This window comes from Gopherus evgoodei, chromosome 4, assembly GCF_007399415.2.
Source record: "Gopherus evgoodei ecotype Sinaloan lineage chromosome 4, rGopEvg1_v1.p, whole genome shotgun sequence".
NCBI lineage: Eukaryota > Metazoa > Chordata > Testudines > Testudinidae > Gopherus > Gopherus evgoodei.
In genome coordinates this window covers 153,442,226-153,457,067 of record NC_044325.1, presented here as the reverse complement: position 1 = coordinate 153,457,067, position 14,842 = coordinate 153,442,226, and the positions used below count along the sequence as shown (strand labels likewise).

The following is a 14,842-nucleotide window of genomic DNA, read 5'->3' as shown; positions in this document are numbered from 1 at the left end:
AGCCGGGGGAAGACGGATGGCCTGGGGTGGTTCTTTGTCTGGACTGCCATGGGGTTGTGATGTTGGGACAATTAGCATGACAGTAGTAGGCACAGTGCTCCAGGAGGGGCAGGGTGGGGGGATCATGAGAGGACGCTCTTCCCTGCCAGTCAGTGCTGGCTCCAATGCCCCAGAGTGGCACCAAGGGGCGCTGTGCAGCAGAGAGAGGGAAAGGGGGTCAGTAGGGGGCACTCTCATGCTGGCTTTCCCCACATGTCTCTTTGGATGGGGCATGCAGAGGATGACACTGATCTGCACCGAGACACTGCAAGGACAGACGGAGCAGGCATTTGGGCGCTTTGGGGCCAGCATGTCTGAAATCGGGGACATCAGCGGGGACGGACAGACGGATGTGGCCATCGGGGCCCCAATGGAGAACAACAATCGTGGAGCCTTGTACATTTTCCATGGGGGAAAGGGAGGCTTCAGTCCCCAGTACAGACAGGTGAGCCCCGCTCCTGCATGGAGGGGTCATCACAGATCCTGAAAGAGACATCATGGGGCCCCACTGCCCCCTAGTGCCTATTAGCCTGTAGCTACTGCGTCCCCACCCCTCACCCTCCACTGCCCCCTAGTGCCCATTATACAGCACAGCCGCCCCTTCCCCACCCCCACCCTCTGCTGCCCCCTAGTGCCCATTATACAGCACAGCCACCCCTTCCCCCCCCCACCCTCTGCTGCCCCCTACTGCCCATTATACAGCACAGCCGCCTTCCCCACCCCTTACTGCTCTCTCTGCCCCACAGCGCATAGAGGGGTCGCTGTTTCCCAGCAGGCTGCACTACTTCGGCCAGGCCGTCAGTGGCGGGACAGACCTGACGGGGGATGGACTCCCAGACATTGCGGTGGGAGCACAAGGGCAGATCCTCCTGCTGAAGTGAGTTACTCTGTGTTGTGGCAATGCTCCATGTGGCGGTCACAGACAGCGACAGTACATGGGGGTTTGGGAGTATGTGTGTGTGTCACTGCTGCCCCCTGCTGGAGAATGGCACAATGACAGCTCTGCTGCTCCCTTCTCTGCCCCCCAGCATCTCCTCTAGCAGATCTGCATGTCCATAACCAGGGCAGGCGCTTCCATTAGGTGACTCTAGGTGGTCGCCTAGGGTGCCAGGATGCGGGGGGGCGGCAAAGAAGGACCTTCTGCTGATGTGCTGCGAAAAACAGCAACAGGCAATTGAGCAGCTCAATGATTGCCGCTGTCGCCTGGGGCATTTCGGCGGAGGGCCCTTCTTCGGCGGCACGATGCGAGTGGAACCGGAAGCTCTCACACTCCCCAGGGGGAGTGCACAAAATGCTGCCCCCCGAATTCTGCCGAGGGCCTCAGAAACTCTGTTGCCGCTCCTGTCCATAACTCATCTTCTTGGGGTGCTGTAAGCACACCCAGGCTGGTGGGAGGCTCTGGGGAGGGAGGGGTCCTGGCCCCATTTCAGGGAGCAGCTGGGTGATGGTCCTGTTCCTCCCATGGCAGGTCCCGGCCAGTGCTCAGAGTCAGGGTCTCCATCAGCTTTCAGCCCTCAACCATCCCCACCTCGGCCTTTAACTGCCAGGGGCAGGAGCAGCTCAACACGGAGGCCAGCAGGGCAGAGGTCTGCTTCACCGTCACTAAGAGCACCATGGACAGCCTAGGTCAGACCAAACTCACGCCCTGCTCCCCTCTCCCCTGAGCCAGCCAGTCCCCTACCCTGGGGTTGGATTGGAACCAGCACCCTCTAGGGGGACAGGCCCCATGTCCCATTCCCGCCCCACACCCCGAGCCAGCCAGTGCCCGCTCCTAGAACTGGATTAGAGACAGTGCCCCCTAGAGGGGAAAAAACCCATAATCCATTTCCACCCCCTGAGCCAGCCAGTCCCTCTGCCCTATGGCTGGATTGGAGCTGGTGCCCCCTAGAGGGGAAAGGCCCCATATTCTGTATCCTATTAATGATCCTGCTCTCATGTCTCTCTGACCCTCATTTCTCCTCTGTGGTAGGCAATGGGATCTCCAGCAACATCCAGTACAGCCTGTCCCTGGACCCCGGGCGGACGAAGATCCGAGCCGCCTTCGACTCCACTGACCCCGTCCTGAGCAGGGAGCTGCGGCTCGGCATTGAGAAGAAATGTGAGAAGCATCAGATAAAGTTACCTGTGAGTGTGGGGGGTCCTAACTCCTTCCACTCCTGCTGTGTCTGCCCCTCCAACCCTACCCCTTGCTCCCAAATCACCCAGAGAACAAACCTCTCTATAGATTCCACCTTTGCTCATGGGTCCCTAAGTGTCTCTCTTGTCTCCCCAGCTCTGCCCTGAGGACACACTGACCCCCATCACCCTGCGCCTCAACTACACCCTGACCGGGGAGCCCATCGCTGCTGCCGGTCGCCTCAGACCCATCCTGAGTGAGGACTCTGCACTGGGATCTGTAGGCTCAGTAAGGCCTCCGGGGCCAGGCAATGGTGCTTGTGACTGTCTGCAGAAGTTTTAGTATGTGTGCCTTTGGTTACAGTGCCTGTGCAGACTGTATCAATACTTGCTCTTAACGAGTACGATTATAATGTGTGTGAGGTTTTAGAGGTTGTGTTGTTGGTGACATTGTTGATTCAGACTGTGGTGATCTTGATGAGGTTGTTGGCTGAGATTGTAGTGATTGTGTTCATAACATTGGTTTAAACTGGACTGTAGTAGTTGTGATGGCAGTGTGAGGTGAGGTTATAGTGGTTTTGTTGTGTTTGACATTGCTGGGTTCAGACTATACTGATCTTGGTGACTGTGTGAGGCAGGGTTGTAGTGGCTGTGTTGTTGATGCTGATGTTGGTACAGAATATATTTGTGGTGGTGGGGAGATTGTAGTGATGTTGGTGAGTGTTGGCTGAGGATGTTTGGCTGTGTTGTAAGTTACACTGTTAGGACTGTACTGGTAGGTGGTTGCGGTTTAGACTGTAATGTTGGCAGAAGTGTAGTCTTAGGTAGAGTGGGTGAGTTATTGTGCCAATGTTGGTTCAGATTGTGTTGATACTAATTGTGGTTGTGGTTGAGACTATAGAGGTGTTGCTGACAGCTTCGGTTGTGATTGCAGTGTGTGCCTTGTTGGTAACAGTGTTGTTTCAGACTACATTATTAGTGGTGGTTGATGAGATTGTAATGGTGTTGGTTACAGTGTTGGCTGAGATGGTAGTGGTTATGATGCTGGTAAACAGTGTTGCTTAACACTTTATTGGTAGTGGTGGTGATGGCAGAGTTGGTTGTGTGCTGTATAGTGTTGGCAGAGGGTGGTGTAGCTACACTGCTGGTGAGACTGTCAAATCAATATTGGATCAGGTGGTGGCTGAGGCTGTGAATGCAGTGGTGCCAGGGACAGTGTTGGGGGCAGTTATTGCTAGTGTGATGGTATATCATGGTGATGGTGTTAGTTCAGACTGTACTGGTAGTGGTGGTAACAATTAAGATTGTAGGGTGAATGCCAGTGTTGACTGAGTTTTGCTCCAATTCCCTCATACCCACCATGCTCCCTGATTCCCTCCCCCCCATTCCCGGATCTCTCCCTAGCTCCCGTTTGAGAAGGACTGCGGCAGTGACAAAGTCTGCACTGATGAACTACAAATTTCCTTCAATTTCTCAGGGTAAGTCACCCCCTCTGCCTCCTCCCCCACACTCCATGGTGGGGCCCATTTACTCCATCAGGCCTCATATCATACCAGATTTCCATATGGCTTCTGAGTGGGAAACATTATAAGAAGCTCACAGAGCTGTTAAGACATTGCCCTGAGGAAGCTCACCCCTTTCTCTCCCCCTTAGCTTGAGCACCCTGGTGGTGGGGGTCACCCCTGAACTCAACACCACCGTCTCCATCCGGAACCGTGGTGAGAATTCCTACAGCACCACGGTGCAGTTCTTCTACCCAGCCACGCTGTCCTACCGCCGGGTTGCTGCTCCAGGTACCATCCAGTCCCCCCAGGCACTGCAGACATGCGGGGCAGGACACAGGGAATGGATGTGAGAGATCAGCTGGTGCAGAAAGCAGGGGGCACTGTGCTGCAGGGGGCAGGCAAAGGGCTCGGCAGGGGGTGCTGTGCTGCAGGGGGCAGGCAGGGGGCTTGGCAGGGGGCACTGTGCTGCAGGGGGCAGGTGGGGGCCCAGCAGGGGGGTCTGTGGCCCCATCTCTCACTGGCTGGTCCCCTGTGCTCAGTCTAACAGGAGGGCCGTGGCCGTTAAGTGCAGCTCGGCCGTGGGCTCCAAGGAGCAGACTCAGAGAAACAGCACCTGCCACGTCAACCATCCCATCTTCTGGAGCGCGGGCTGAGGTAGGGACGGGTCCTGGCCTGTGAACTCCCCAGGGGTGAGCCCAGCTGTGGTCAGAGAGGGGCAGTTCCCTGGGGTCAGCCCAGCCCTTGACAAGAGACGTGCTGGGGAAAGCGCCCGGGGAGCCCGGCGAGTCAGTGCAAACAGAGCCTGAGGTCACTCCAGGGCTGGGGTCAGGCCCTGCTGGGGCTGCAAACCGAAGGGCAGATCTGGGGGGCTGGAAATCAGGCCTCATTAGGGCAGAGAGGGGAGGGGCTGTTCCCTTCCCCTTTGGAGTCCTTAAAAGAAGCAACTCGGTGGGGGGGAGGTGAATGTGGCTCGGTAAAAGACAAAGGGGAAGGAGCCAGCGTCATTATCATGGCTGCCCCCACGCCCATCCCCTCAGACCCAGCGTGACACCACTGGGCCTTTGTCATCCTGATCCTGAGAGGTGTCCTGCCCCTGCCCCTGCAGTCTCTGGCAGTTCCCCAGGCCCTGAGTCTCATCCCCCTCTGTTTTCCAGGCCGTCTTCATCGCCACCTTCGACGTCTCCTCTGAGGCCGACCTGGGGGACAGGCTGCAGATCATGGCCAATGCCAGCAGGTGAGGGGGCTCTGCAGGGACCAGCGTGCAGGGTGGCGGCAGTGGTAGGGGGCAGGACAATGCAGAGGCCTGTGGTGCAGCCTCCCTGCACAATTATCTGCCTGCGTCGTCTCACATCTCTCCCCTTTGCCCTCCCCTCCCCCCAGTGACAATGGAAGCCCCATCACTGAGCACATGATTCACCGGGCGGAGCTGCCAGTCAAGTACGGCATCTTCATCATCCTCACCAGGTAGGTCAGTGTGGAGATGGAGGGGAGAGCGCCCCCTGCTGGGCCCCCTGTTCCCTGCAGCACAGCACCCTGTAGCGCCGCACGGGGTCATAGGTGCCAGCGCTGATTGCAAGGTGTCAGCGCCCCCTACTGAGCCCTTCCCTGTAGCACAGCGCCCCCCTTCTGGACATGACACCCCACCCCCACCCTCCAGCCCCATCCATCACACTCCCGTCTCTCTCATTCTTTCCATCGTTTTCCTCCCCCAGCCTTGAGGAGTCGACCAAGTACGTCAACTTCTCCTCCAAGGAGGCAGGGACAAGTGTGCCAGTGACACATCGGTACGAGGTGAGGCCGGCGGTGCAGAGTGTGAGGGGGGAGATGGGACAAGAGGGGGGGAGTAAAACTGGTTGAATGGGATCTAGTGGATTAAAGCACGGATGGGTGGGCAGGGACCCAGGACTCCTGGGTTCTATCCCCAGATCTGGCAGGGGAGTGGGGTCTGAGGGTTAGAGCGGGGGCTGGGGATCAGAGCTCCTGGGTTCTCTTCCTGCAGTGCCCTATGGAGAGTCTGTTTCTTTCAGGTCAAGAACCTGCGGCAGCGAAGCGTCCCCATCTCGGTCACGTTCCAGTTCCCCGTGGAGCTGAGCGGGGTCCGGGTGTGGGACGCCTCTGAGGTCGTCCCCTCCAAGGTACCTGCCTCTCCCTGCCCTTGTGTGTGTGTGATGGGCCCAGTGATTCCTGCTCTGCCCTACAGCGCCCCCTGCTGGACAGGCTGCTTACAGGGGAAACACACCATGTCCCCACCCCTAAACCAGCCAGTCCCCTGTCCTAGGGCCAGATTGGTGCTGGTGCCCTCCAGAGGGGAAAGGCCCCATGTCCCCATCCCGCCCCATTTACACCGTGTCTCTCCCTCCCCAGCCCCAGCTGGCCCAGTGCAACAGTGAGGCTGAAACGCCTGGTTCGAAGGACTTTGTGAAGCAGATGAGCGAGCGCCCCCTGCTGGTGAGTACAGGCTGGTGTGGATCCCAGCAGCCCCTTCCCCTCCTCACTAACACAGACAGCAAGTGGGGGGCTGGGCTGGGTGAGGGACCCCTGCTATAAACAGACCCAGAGCCTCATGGTCATGCTGGGCTCCTACACACCCGCTGCCTCACCCAGCGATATCCTTCCACCCCCAGGACTGCTCCGTGGCCACCTGTAAGAAGATCCGGTGCAGAATCGCCTCCCTGGAAATGCAGCAGCCACTGGAGTTTGTGATCAAAGGGAACATCAGCTTCCAGTGGGTCTCCCAGGTATGATAGCTGCCTCTGCCTCCTGGCACCAGATGAGAGATCCCCCTGCCCCCCTGTGAACAACTCTTCATCCCCTCCCCAGAGGTGGCTGCATCTCAGTGCTGGGCAAGGTATTGCCCTAGTGTGAACAGCCTGTAAATTGCTCTGGGTCCCTCTGGGATGACGTTCCAGGCTGGTTTGTGTCATTTCTGGTCAGGGATGGTAAATTTCTCTCTTCTAAGCTACAAAGAGTCTTCTGGCACCTTATAGACTAACAGACATTTTGGAGCATGAGCTTTCGTGCGTGAATACCCACTTTGTCGGATGCATGTAGTGGAAATTTCCAGGGGCAGGTATATATATGCAAGCAGGAATCAGGCTGAAGATAACGAGGTCAGTTCAATCAGGGAGGGTGAGACCCTCTTCTAGCAGTTGAGGTGTGAACGCCAAGGGAGGAGAAACTGCTTTTGTAGTTGGCTAGCCAGTCACAGTCTTTGTTTAATCCTGAGCTGATGGTGTCAAATTTGCAGATGAACTGAAGCTCAACAGTTTCTCTTTGAAGTCTGGTCCTGAAGTTTTTTTGCTGCAGGATGGCCACCTTAAGGTCTGCTATAGTGTGGCCAGGGAGGTTGAAGTGTTCTCCTACAGGTTTTTGTATATTGCCATTCCTAATATCTGACTTGTGTCCACTTATCCTTTTCCGTAGAGACTGTCCAGTTTGGCCGATGTACATAGCAGGGGGCATTGCTGGCACATGGTGGTGTATATTACATTGGTGGACGTGCAGGTGAATGAACCGGTGATGATGTGGCTAATCTGGTTAGGTCCTGTGATGGTGTCACTGGTGTAAATATGTGGGCAGAGTTGGCATCGAGGTTTGTTGCATGGATTGGTTCCTGAGTTAGAGTTACTATGGTGCGGTGTGTGGTTGCTGGTGAGAATATGCTTAAGATTGGTGGGTTGTCTGTGGGTGAGGACTGGCCTGCCTCCCAAGGCCTGTGAAAGCGAGGGATCATTGTCCAGGATGGTTTGTAGATCCTTGATGATGCTTTGGAGAGGTTTTAGCTGAGGACTGTAGGTGGTGGCCAGTGGAGTTCTGTTAGTTTCTTTCTTGGGCATGTCTTGCAGCAGAAGACTTCTGGGTACACCATCATGTGCCAGCAATGCCCCTCCGCTATGTACATCGGCCAAACTGGACAATCCCTACGTAAAAGGGTGAATGGACACAAGTGGGTATTCACCCACGAAAGCTCATGCTCCAATACGTCTGTTAGTCTATAAGGTGCCACAGGACTCTTTGTCGCTTTTTACAGATCCAGACTAACACGACTACCCCTCTGATGCTTCTCTGTTCCAGACTCAGCAGCAGAAAGTGAGTCTGGTGAGCGAGGCCCGGATTGAATACGAGGAGAAGAAATACACCCAGAAGGAGGGATTCGTCCAGCGCCAGGTACCAGAGTGTCTGCGACCGGGATAGAGAGATCATTGGCCAGTGGTTAGAGCTGGGAACCAGGACACCTGGGTCCTGTCCCTGCTCTGGGGGGAGACTGAGGTCCAGTGGGTTAGAAGAGGATGGTGGATGGTGCCAGGACTCCTGTGTTCTCTCCCTGGCTCTGGTGGGGAGTGAGACCAAGTGGATACAATGGGCGTGGCTGGATGCTAGGACACCTGGGTCCCCATCTCACAGCTCCTCTCCCGCAGGTGCAGACGGTGGTGGAGCGCTCCGAGGTCTATAACTACGACTGGCCCATCATCGTGGGCAGCAGCGTAGGGGGCCTAGTCTGCTGCTCTCATCACTGCAGCCCTCTACAGGTGAGTGGGGCAGGGCTCTAACCCTCCCCCAAGCCCATCATCCTGGGCGTGGCCGTGGCTTTGCCAGCTGGTGGGGGAGGGGAGAGGGTATTTACTTTGAGGGGTTCACACCCCATCCCCCCACCAGGCTGAGTCCATCTGTTTCTGTCTCTGGCTGGCTCTCACCGTCTCTCCCTCTGTCTCCTTCCAGTTCGGCTTCTTCAAGCGCCAGTACAAGCAGAGGATGGAGGGTGATGGGGCCGAGCCAGCCCAGAGCGATGCGTCCTCTCCCCCGATCCCCCCAAACAATAGCCCCTCACCCACATCCCCTCCCATGGGCTGCTCCAGATCCACACACCAACGTGGCAATCTGGCCTTGGAACATCCCTTCAGAGCATCCATGGGGGGGCTGGGACCAGGATCTCCTGGATTCTATCCCAGTGGTGGGAGGGGAGTGGGGTCTAATGGGTTACGGCGGGGGGGGGGGAGCGGAGCAGGACTTCTGGGTTCTCTCTCCAGCAGTAGGAGGTGAGTGGGGTTAGAGCAGTGGGATGGGAGCCAGGACTCCCTGGGTTCTCTCCAGCAGCAAGAGGGGAGTGGGGTCTAGTACATTAGAGTGGGAGGGGCTGAGTATTTCTCCACCTCAGTTTCCCCACTTGTAACTGGGGATAAACTATCCTGCCATTTTCTATTTATACTGGGAGCCGTTTGGCGCACGGCTGACTCTCACTGTGAAGGTGGCGCTCCCAGAGTCATGGGGCCCCTTGCTCTCAGCTGGGCTCTGTGCAGCACCAGGGTCCCAGTCTCAGTTAGGGCCTCGAGCTGCTGCTGGGTAACATCTAATAAAGCCAAGTTCTCGGAGTCGTTTGCCTGCCTTGCCTGAGTTTCTGGTCATTTCAAACCGTCTCCAAATACAGCGTGTGCATTTGTGGGCAGGAAAGGGGGATGGGATGTGGTTCGGGCCAGGCTTTCAGGCCATGCGAGGGGATGAAATCATTTGCACAACTCATTGTCACGGGGCGCTCTGCTCGCCGCCTGACGATGCCTCCTCCTGCCACTCTGGGGATTACCTCTGCCTGGCCGACGCCCCTTCCAGTGGTTGCTCCTGTTACCTCTCTGGAACTATCAGTCTGTGGCCCCTCTCTCGCTGGCTGCTACCTCTTCATGACTGCCCCCTTGGCCAGCTCCCTAGGCGGGTTCCTCTGCTGCTGGGGTGGGATACTTTCAAAATCTCTCCAGAGAACACACTCAACTGTCCTCCCAACCCTCTGCCCTGACCCTGTCCCTCCTGCCATGACCCAGACAGCCTACTAGCTGGCCCCTCCTGGCAGTACCCCCCGGCAGGGGAACCCAGACCTGCCCTCTTCTCTGGGTTCCACCCCAGGGCCCTTTACCAAGCAGTCAAGGTCTGCATCTTCCTAACCTCACTGCTCTCACCCCTGGACCACTCCCCTCATCCTAGTCAGCTCCCTCTCTCCTAGGTCTCATGGATTCCTGCCCTTCCTTTCCTCTCCCTTCCCTGCCACAACTCACCCTGCAGCCCTCTCATCTGGTTACCACTCTCTTGGCTTGATGTAAACCCTGCCCTGGTCCCTCACAAATGAGCTTGCATCCAATTAGCAACCGCCTCATAGCCTAAATCTCTCCCCTGTTTGCCGCTTAATTAGGTCTGCCTAGCCTAATTCAACCCGCTCAGGGCTGGTGTGGGGAGTAAGTCCCTTCACCCTGATTGAAAAGGACAAAATAAAATTGCTCCCCAGCAAATTTACCCTGTGGAACTCCATGTCACATGAGGTGAGGAGGCCAAGTTCTGTGGCTAGAGAGAATGAGAGGTTGATATGGACCCCGAGCTGTGTGAGGTCAGTTCTTAGGAGCTGCAAGCTCTAGCAGAAAGTGATGGCAGCTAGTGATCAGTTTGGTCGTCTTATCGAAAGGAAGATTGAGAGGTGACTTGATTGCAGTGTTAGGAGAAAATCTCACGTTCTAAAGAGCTCTGGCCCTGGGCTCACCCCCCCCCCCACGTTGCCTCTGACTCCACTCCAGCTCCCCAGCTGCGCAGCCAGGACCCCAGGCTCCAGCCACGGGCGCACCCCTCACCATTGCCCGACCGCCGCTGCTTGCTTCAGCCCTCCACCCAGCCCCCCGCATCCTCCCTGCCCCCCTCCACTCCCCATCTAGGGCTTAATTTGTCCCCTAGCTTGCCGGGACTGAGTAAGTCTGCTGTGAAAAGTGATATTAACACATATACAGCTATCAGATTTCACAGTAGCAGACTTACTAGCTAGCAAGTCTGAAAAAAATATCATACCCAAAAAGCAAAACTTGGAAAGCACATTATTTGTGATTCTATTCTGGTTTAGGTCCAGTAAAGAATAGAGACAACTGTACTTTATTTTATTATTGATTCTGCAAAAAATATAAATAAATTACAGTGATTTGGACATGGGTATGCACATATTAATTTGTTTTTCCTAAAGTTAATGAAGTATTTTAGGAAAACCTGTCAGAGCGGCCAGCAGCAAGAGTTGATGGCTGCACTCTGAGGCCACCAAAACATTTGATGCGAGAACCCCTGATCTATGATCTCCTACCTAACACGGACCATATGGCTGCCCTGAATTCATCCTGGTTTGAAGCAGAGCAGTGGATCTTTCAGAAAAGAGCACCCAATTGTGAGTTACAGATCGCCAGTGATGGAGAATTCACCGTGGACCTTAGTAAATTGTTCCAAAAGTTATTTACCCTCCCTGTTAAGAATGTTACACCCTATCATAGAATCAAAGAAGATTAGGGTTGGAAGGGACCTCAGGAGGTCATCTAGTCCAACCCCCTGCTCAGAGCAGGACCGACCCCCAACTAAATCATCCCAGCCAGGGCTTTGTCAAGCCTGACCTTAAAAACCTCTACGGATGGAGATTCCACCACCACCCTAAGCAACCCATTCCAGTGCTTCACACCCTCCTAGTGAAATAGTGTTTCCTAATACCCAACCTAGACCTCCCCCACTGCAACTTGAGACCACTGCTCCTTGTTCTGTCATCTGCCATCACTGAGAACAGCTGAGCTCCAGCCTCTTTGGAACCCCTCTTCAGGTAGTTGAAGACTGCTATCAAATCCCCACTCACTCTTCTCTTCTGCAGACTCAATAACCCCAGTTCCCTCAGCCTCTCCTCATAAGTCATGTCCTCCAGCCCCCTAATCATTTTTGTTGCTCTTCGCTGGACTATCTCCAGTTTGTCCACATCCTTTCTGTAGTGGGGGCCCAAAACTGGACACAATACTCCAGATATGGCTTCACCACTGCCGAATGGAGAGGAATAATCACTTCCCTCGATCTGCTCTGACTAATACAGCCCAAAATGCCGTTAGCGTTCTTGGCAACAAGGGCACACTGCTGGCTGATATCCAGCTTCTCAACCACTGTAATCCCCAGGTCCTTTTCTGCAGAACTGCTGCTTAGCCAGTCGGTCCCAGCTTGTAGCGGTGCATGGGTTTCTTCCTTCCTAAGTGCAGGAATCTGCACTTGTCCTTGTTGAACCTCATCAGGTTTCTTTTGGCCCAATTTGTCTAGGTCACTCTGGACCCTATCCCTACCCGCCAACTTATCTACCTCTCCCCGCAGCTTAGTGTCATCCATGTACTTCTGTGGGTGGAATCCATCCCATCATCCCACATCATTAATGAAGATGTTGAACAAAACCGGCCCTGCAGCACTCAGTTATTTCCAGTCTGAATTGGGCTAGCTTCAACTTCCTGCCGCTGGCTCTTGTTAGAACTTTCTCTGCTAGACTGAAGAGCCCCTGTTATGAAATTTCAGTTCCCTATGGATTAAGTCCCCCCTTAATTTGTTCTTTGTTAAACTAAATACATTGAGCTCCTTGAGTCCATCACACGGGATTCCAGCAAGTGTTACACCAAGGCCAAATGCAGAGGTACAATAACCTCTCCGCTCCTACTCACGATTCCCGTTTATCCATCATGCCCTGCCATTCTTTTCTTCAGGGGCTGGGCCCCGTGTCTGAAACCAGTGACATCAAACAGCCTTGTCAAAACAGAGATGTCTCGCGTAGGCGCCAACTCCGTGGGTGCTCCACGGAAGAAAATTAGCAGGTGCTTGCGCCCACCGGCAGGCAGCTCCCTCCCTTCCCCCCAGCACCTCCTGTCTGCTGGTGGACCCACTGATCACTCCTCCCCCTCCCTCCCAGCGCCTCTTGCCTGCTGCAATCAGCTATTCTGCGGCATGCAGGAGGCACTAGGTGGGAGACGGAGGAGTGGGGGATGGGGCACGCTCGGGGAAGGGGGCGACACTGGGCAGGAAGAGGTGGGGTGGGGGCTTGGGAGAAGGGATGGGGCGAGTGTGGGGCAAGGGGTGGGGCAGGAGTCGGAAGAGGCAGGGAAGGGTCCGGCAGGGGTGGGAGAAGGGCTCGGGCGGAATAGGGACTTGGAGGGAAGGGGTCAGGTGGGGGTTGTGGCCTGGGGCAGAGCGGGAGGTTGAGCACCCCTGGGGCCCGGAGGAAGCTGGCGCCTCTGCTGTCACAAATCCACAGGCCCGGTGCTCTCACACGGCTCTGGAACAGTCCCTGGGAGGAAGCCCTTCGCATGTCAGCCTCCTTTGGGTCACACTCTCTCACTGGGGTCAGCCATTTGGCTTCACCACCTCCTGGGACTGAACCAGGGGGCCTTCAGCACCCCTGCTACGCACCGTGGGCTTCCTGCAGCGAGTCTGCCTGAGTTGGACACCTGAGACAAACTTTTAGCCCCAAACAGAGCAATGCAGTGACCCCCACCGTCAGCTTCCGCAGTGACTCTCAGCCAGCACTGCAAAAGCAACAGGGTTATTAGATGTCTGGAACACAGCATAGAAACTCCATGGTTAGCACAGAGAGCAGAAATTTACAGCACAGTCCATCTTGAATCAGCCCAGAGCCCTTTGACCCCTCTTTTGTCCCAGTTCAGGGAGCCTCCTGCTTCCAGCAGTCCACACTGAACAACTCCCCACCGGGTCTCTCCTCAGTCCTTTGTTCAGTCCTCAGTCCCCAGAACTGGCTCCCCAGCACAGAAACCGTTGCGCTGTCTCCCCACAGGGCCAGAGGGGCACATTGGCAGGGTGCCAAGTGTAGGGTGGGCAGATGTTGGGGGGCTGCCCAGGCTGCCCCCGCCCTGGGGACACACGGAGGCAGACTCCAGGGCAGGGGAGCTGATTGGCAAAGGATTGGGTGGATATGACTGGGGGCAGCTCTCCTTGGCATTGCCTGAGCTGGGCACACACAGAGAGATTCGTTCCCCAGGCAACCTACCGGCATATGCGAAACGTGCCACCTTCCTGATTATTTTTTCAATGAAAACAAATCTCTGTGTGTTTGGTGTTTAAAGCTGGTGATTTGAGAGGTACAGATCCTAGCTTTTAACAAGAACGACCTTATATTTGTGTAAAAAGCCGACCCTTTGATGTGGACAGTGATGGGTGTGTTTTTCAGGCGTCTAAAATAAATAAAATACATTTCATCGATGGCTGAGGCCAAAAGGGGTCACACAGTCCATCCAGCGAGACCTTTAGCAGAGCTCAGGCCAGAGACCCCTTCCTGTGATTCGGGGGGCAGAAGGTCCCTGTGAATAAGGGTGGGAGGGACAGGAGGAGGAGCAAGGAGAGCGACAGAGATTGGGATGAGGAGCAGCCAGTTCCAGACTGGGAAGAGGCAGCCCAGTAGCTCCCGGCTGGGTCGAGCCCGGTGTTCCCCTCTCTCCACGCCGAGCCCACTGACTGAGTGACTGTGGCTCTAACCAGAATGAGCTAAGGCCCCTTTTGGATCCATGTCACTCCCCTCGAGGCCTGTGCCCCATCCAGCCATTTTTCACAGTGTTGCCCTCTAGTGGCTGTGGTTCCCTGAGAGAGGCTAAAAGGAGCTTTTCCGTTAGCTCAGCAAGCAGGAGGCTGCGTGAAAACCCACACTCCCGTTCCTGGTTCCTCCAGGTAGGAACACAATTTAGCTCAACTGGGAGAGACTTGAGTGTCTTGGATGTTTGAGGGTCCTCAGCCCTGCTCCCCAGGTGTGTGTGGAAAATTCAGCTCAGCTGACAGAGCATTTAGTGTTGATCAACCAAGATTCTTCTCGTTCATCTGACTATAAGGTCTGGCGTTCCCCCTGTGCTGGGTGCTGCACCCGCACCTAGTGAGAAACATTGCCTGGCACAAGACAGAGAAAGGGGAAACTGAGGCACAGAGCGGGGACGTGATTTGCCCAAGGTGATGCAGCAGGAGCCCGAAATAGAATGCAGGTCTCAGGAATCCCTGTCCATTGATCCACATGTGGCTAGAGTGGCTGGGAGAGAGACTACAGACAGATTAGAACTACAGATGGGAAGTATAGAGACTGAACAGACATAAATGCAGTCGATGCTTATAACTGGGCCGCATGTAGGTGGATTTTCATGGGAATGGCAAAAGATACAAGGGCCACCTCACCTTCCATTTTGCAACCCCCTGCTCCAAAGGTTGGGGGCGCTAGCGCTTTTCAACAAAACAGCTGTATGTTTATTTTTTTTTAACATGGACTAAACAATGTAAGAACAGAAGAACGGACATACTGGGTCAGACCCATGGTGCATCTAGCCCAGTGTCCTGGCTTCCAACAGTGGCCGATGCCAGATTCTTCCTAGGGAATGAACAGAACAGGG

The 14,842-nt window shown here is 55.3% G+C and overlaps 1 pseudogene; it reads left to right on the top strand.

Moving 5' to 3' along the window:
- The window catches only part of LOC115651306, an 18,186-nt pseudogene extending 9,994 nt beyond the window's left edge, over positions 1-8,192 (top strand).
- Positions 8,193-14,842: the final 6,650 nt, after the last annotated feature.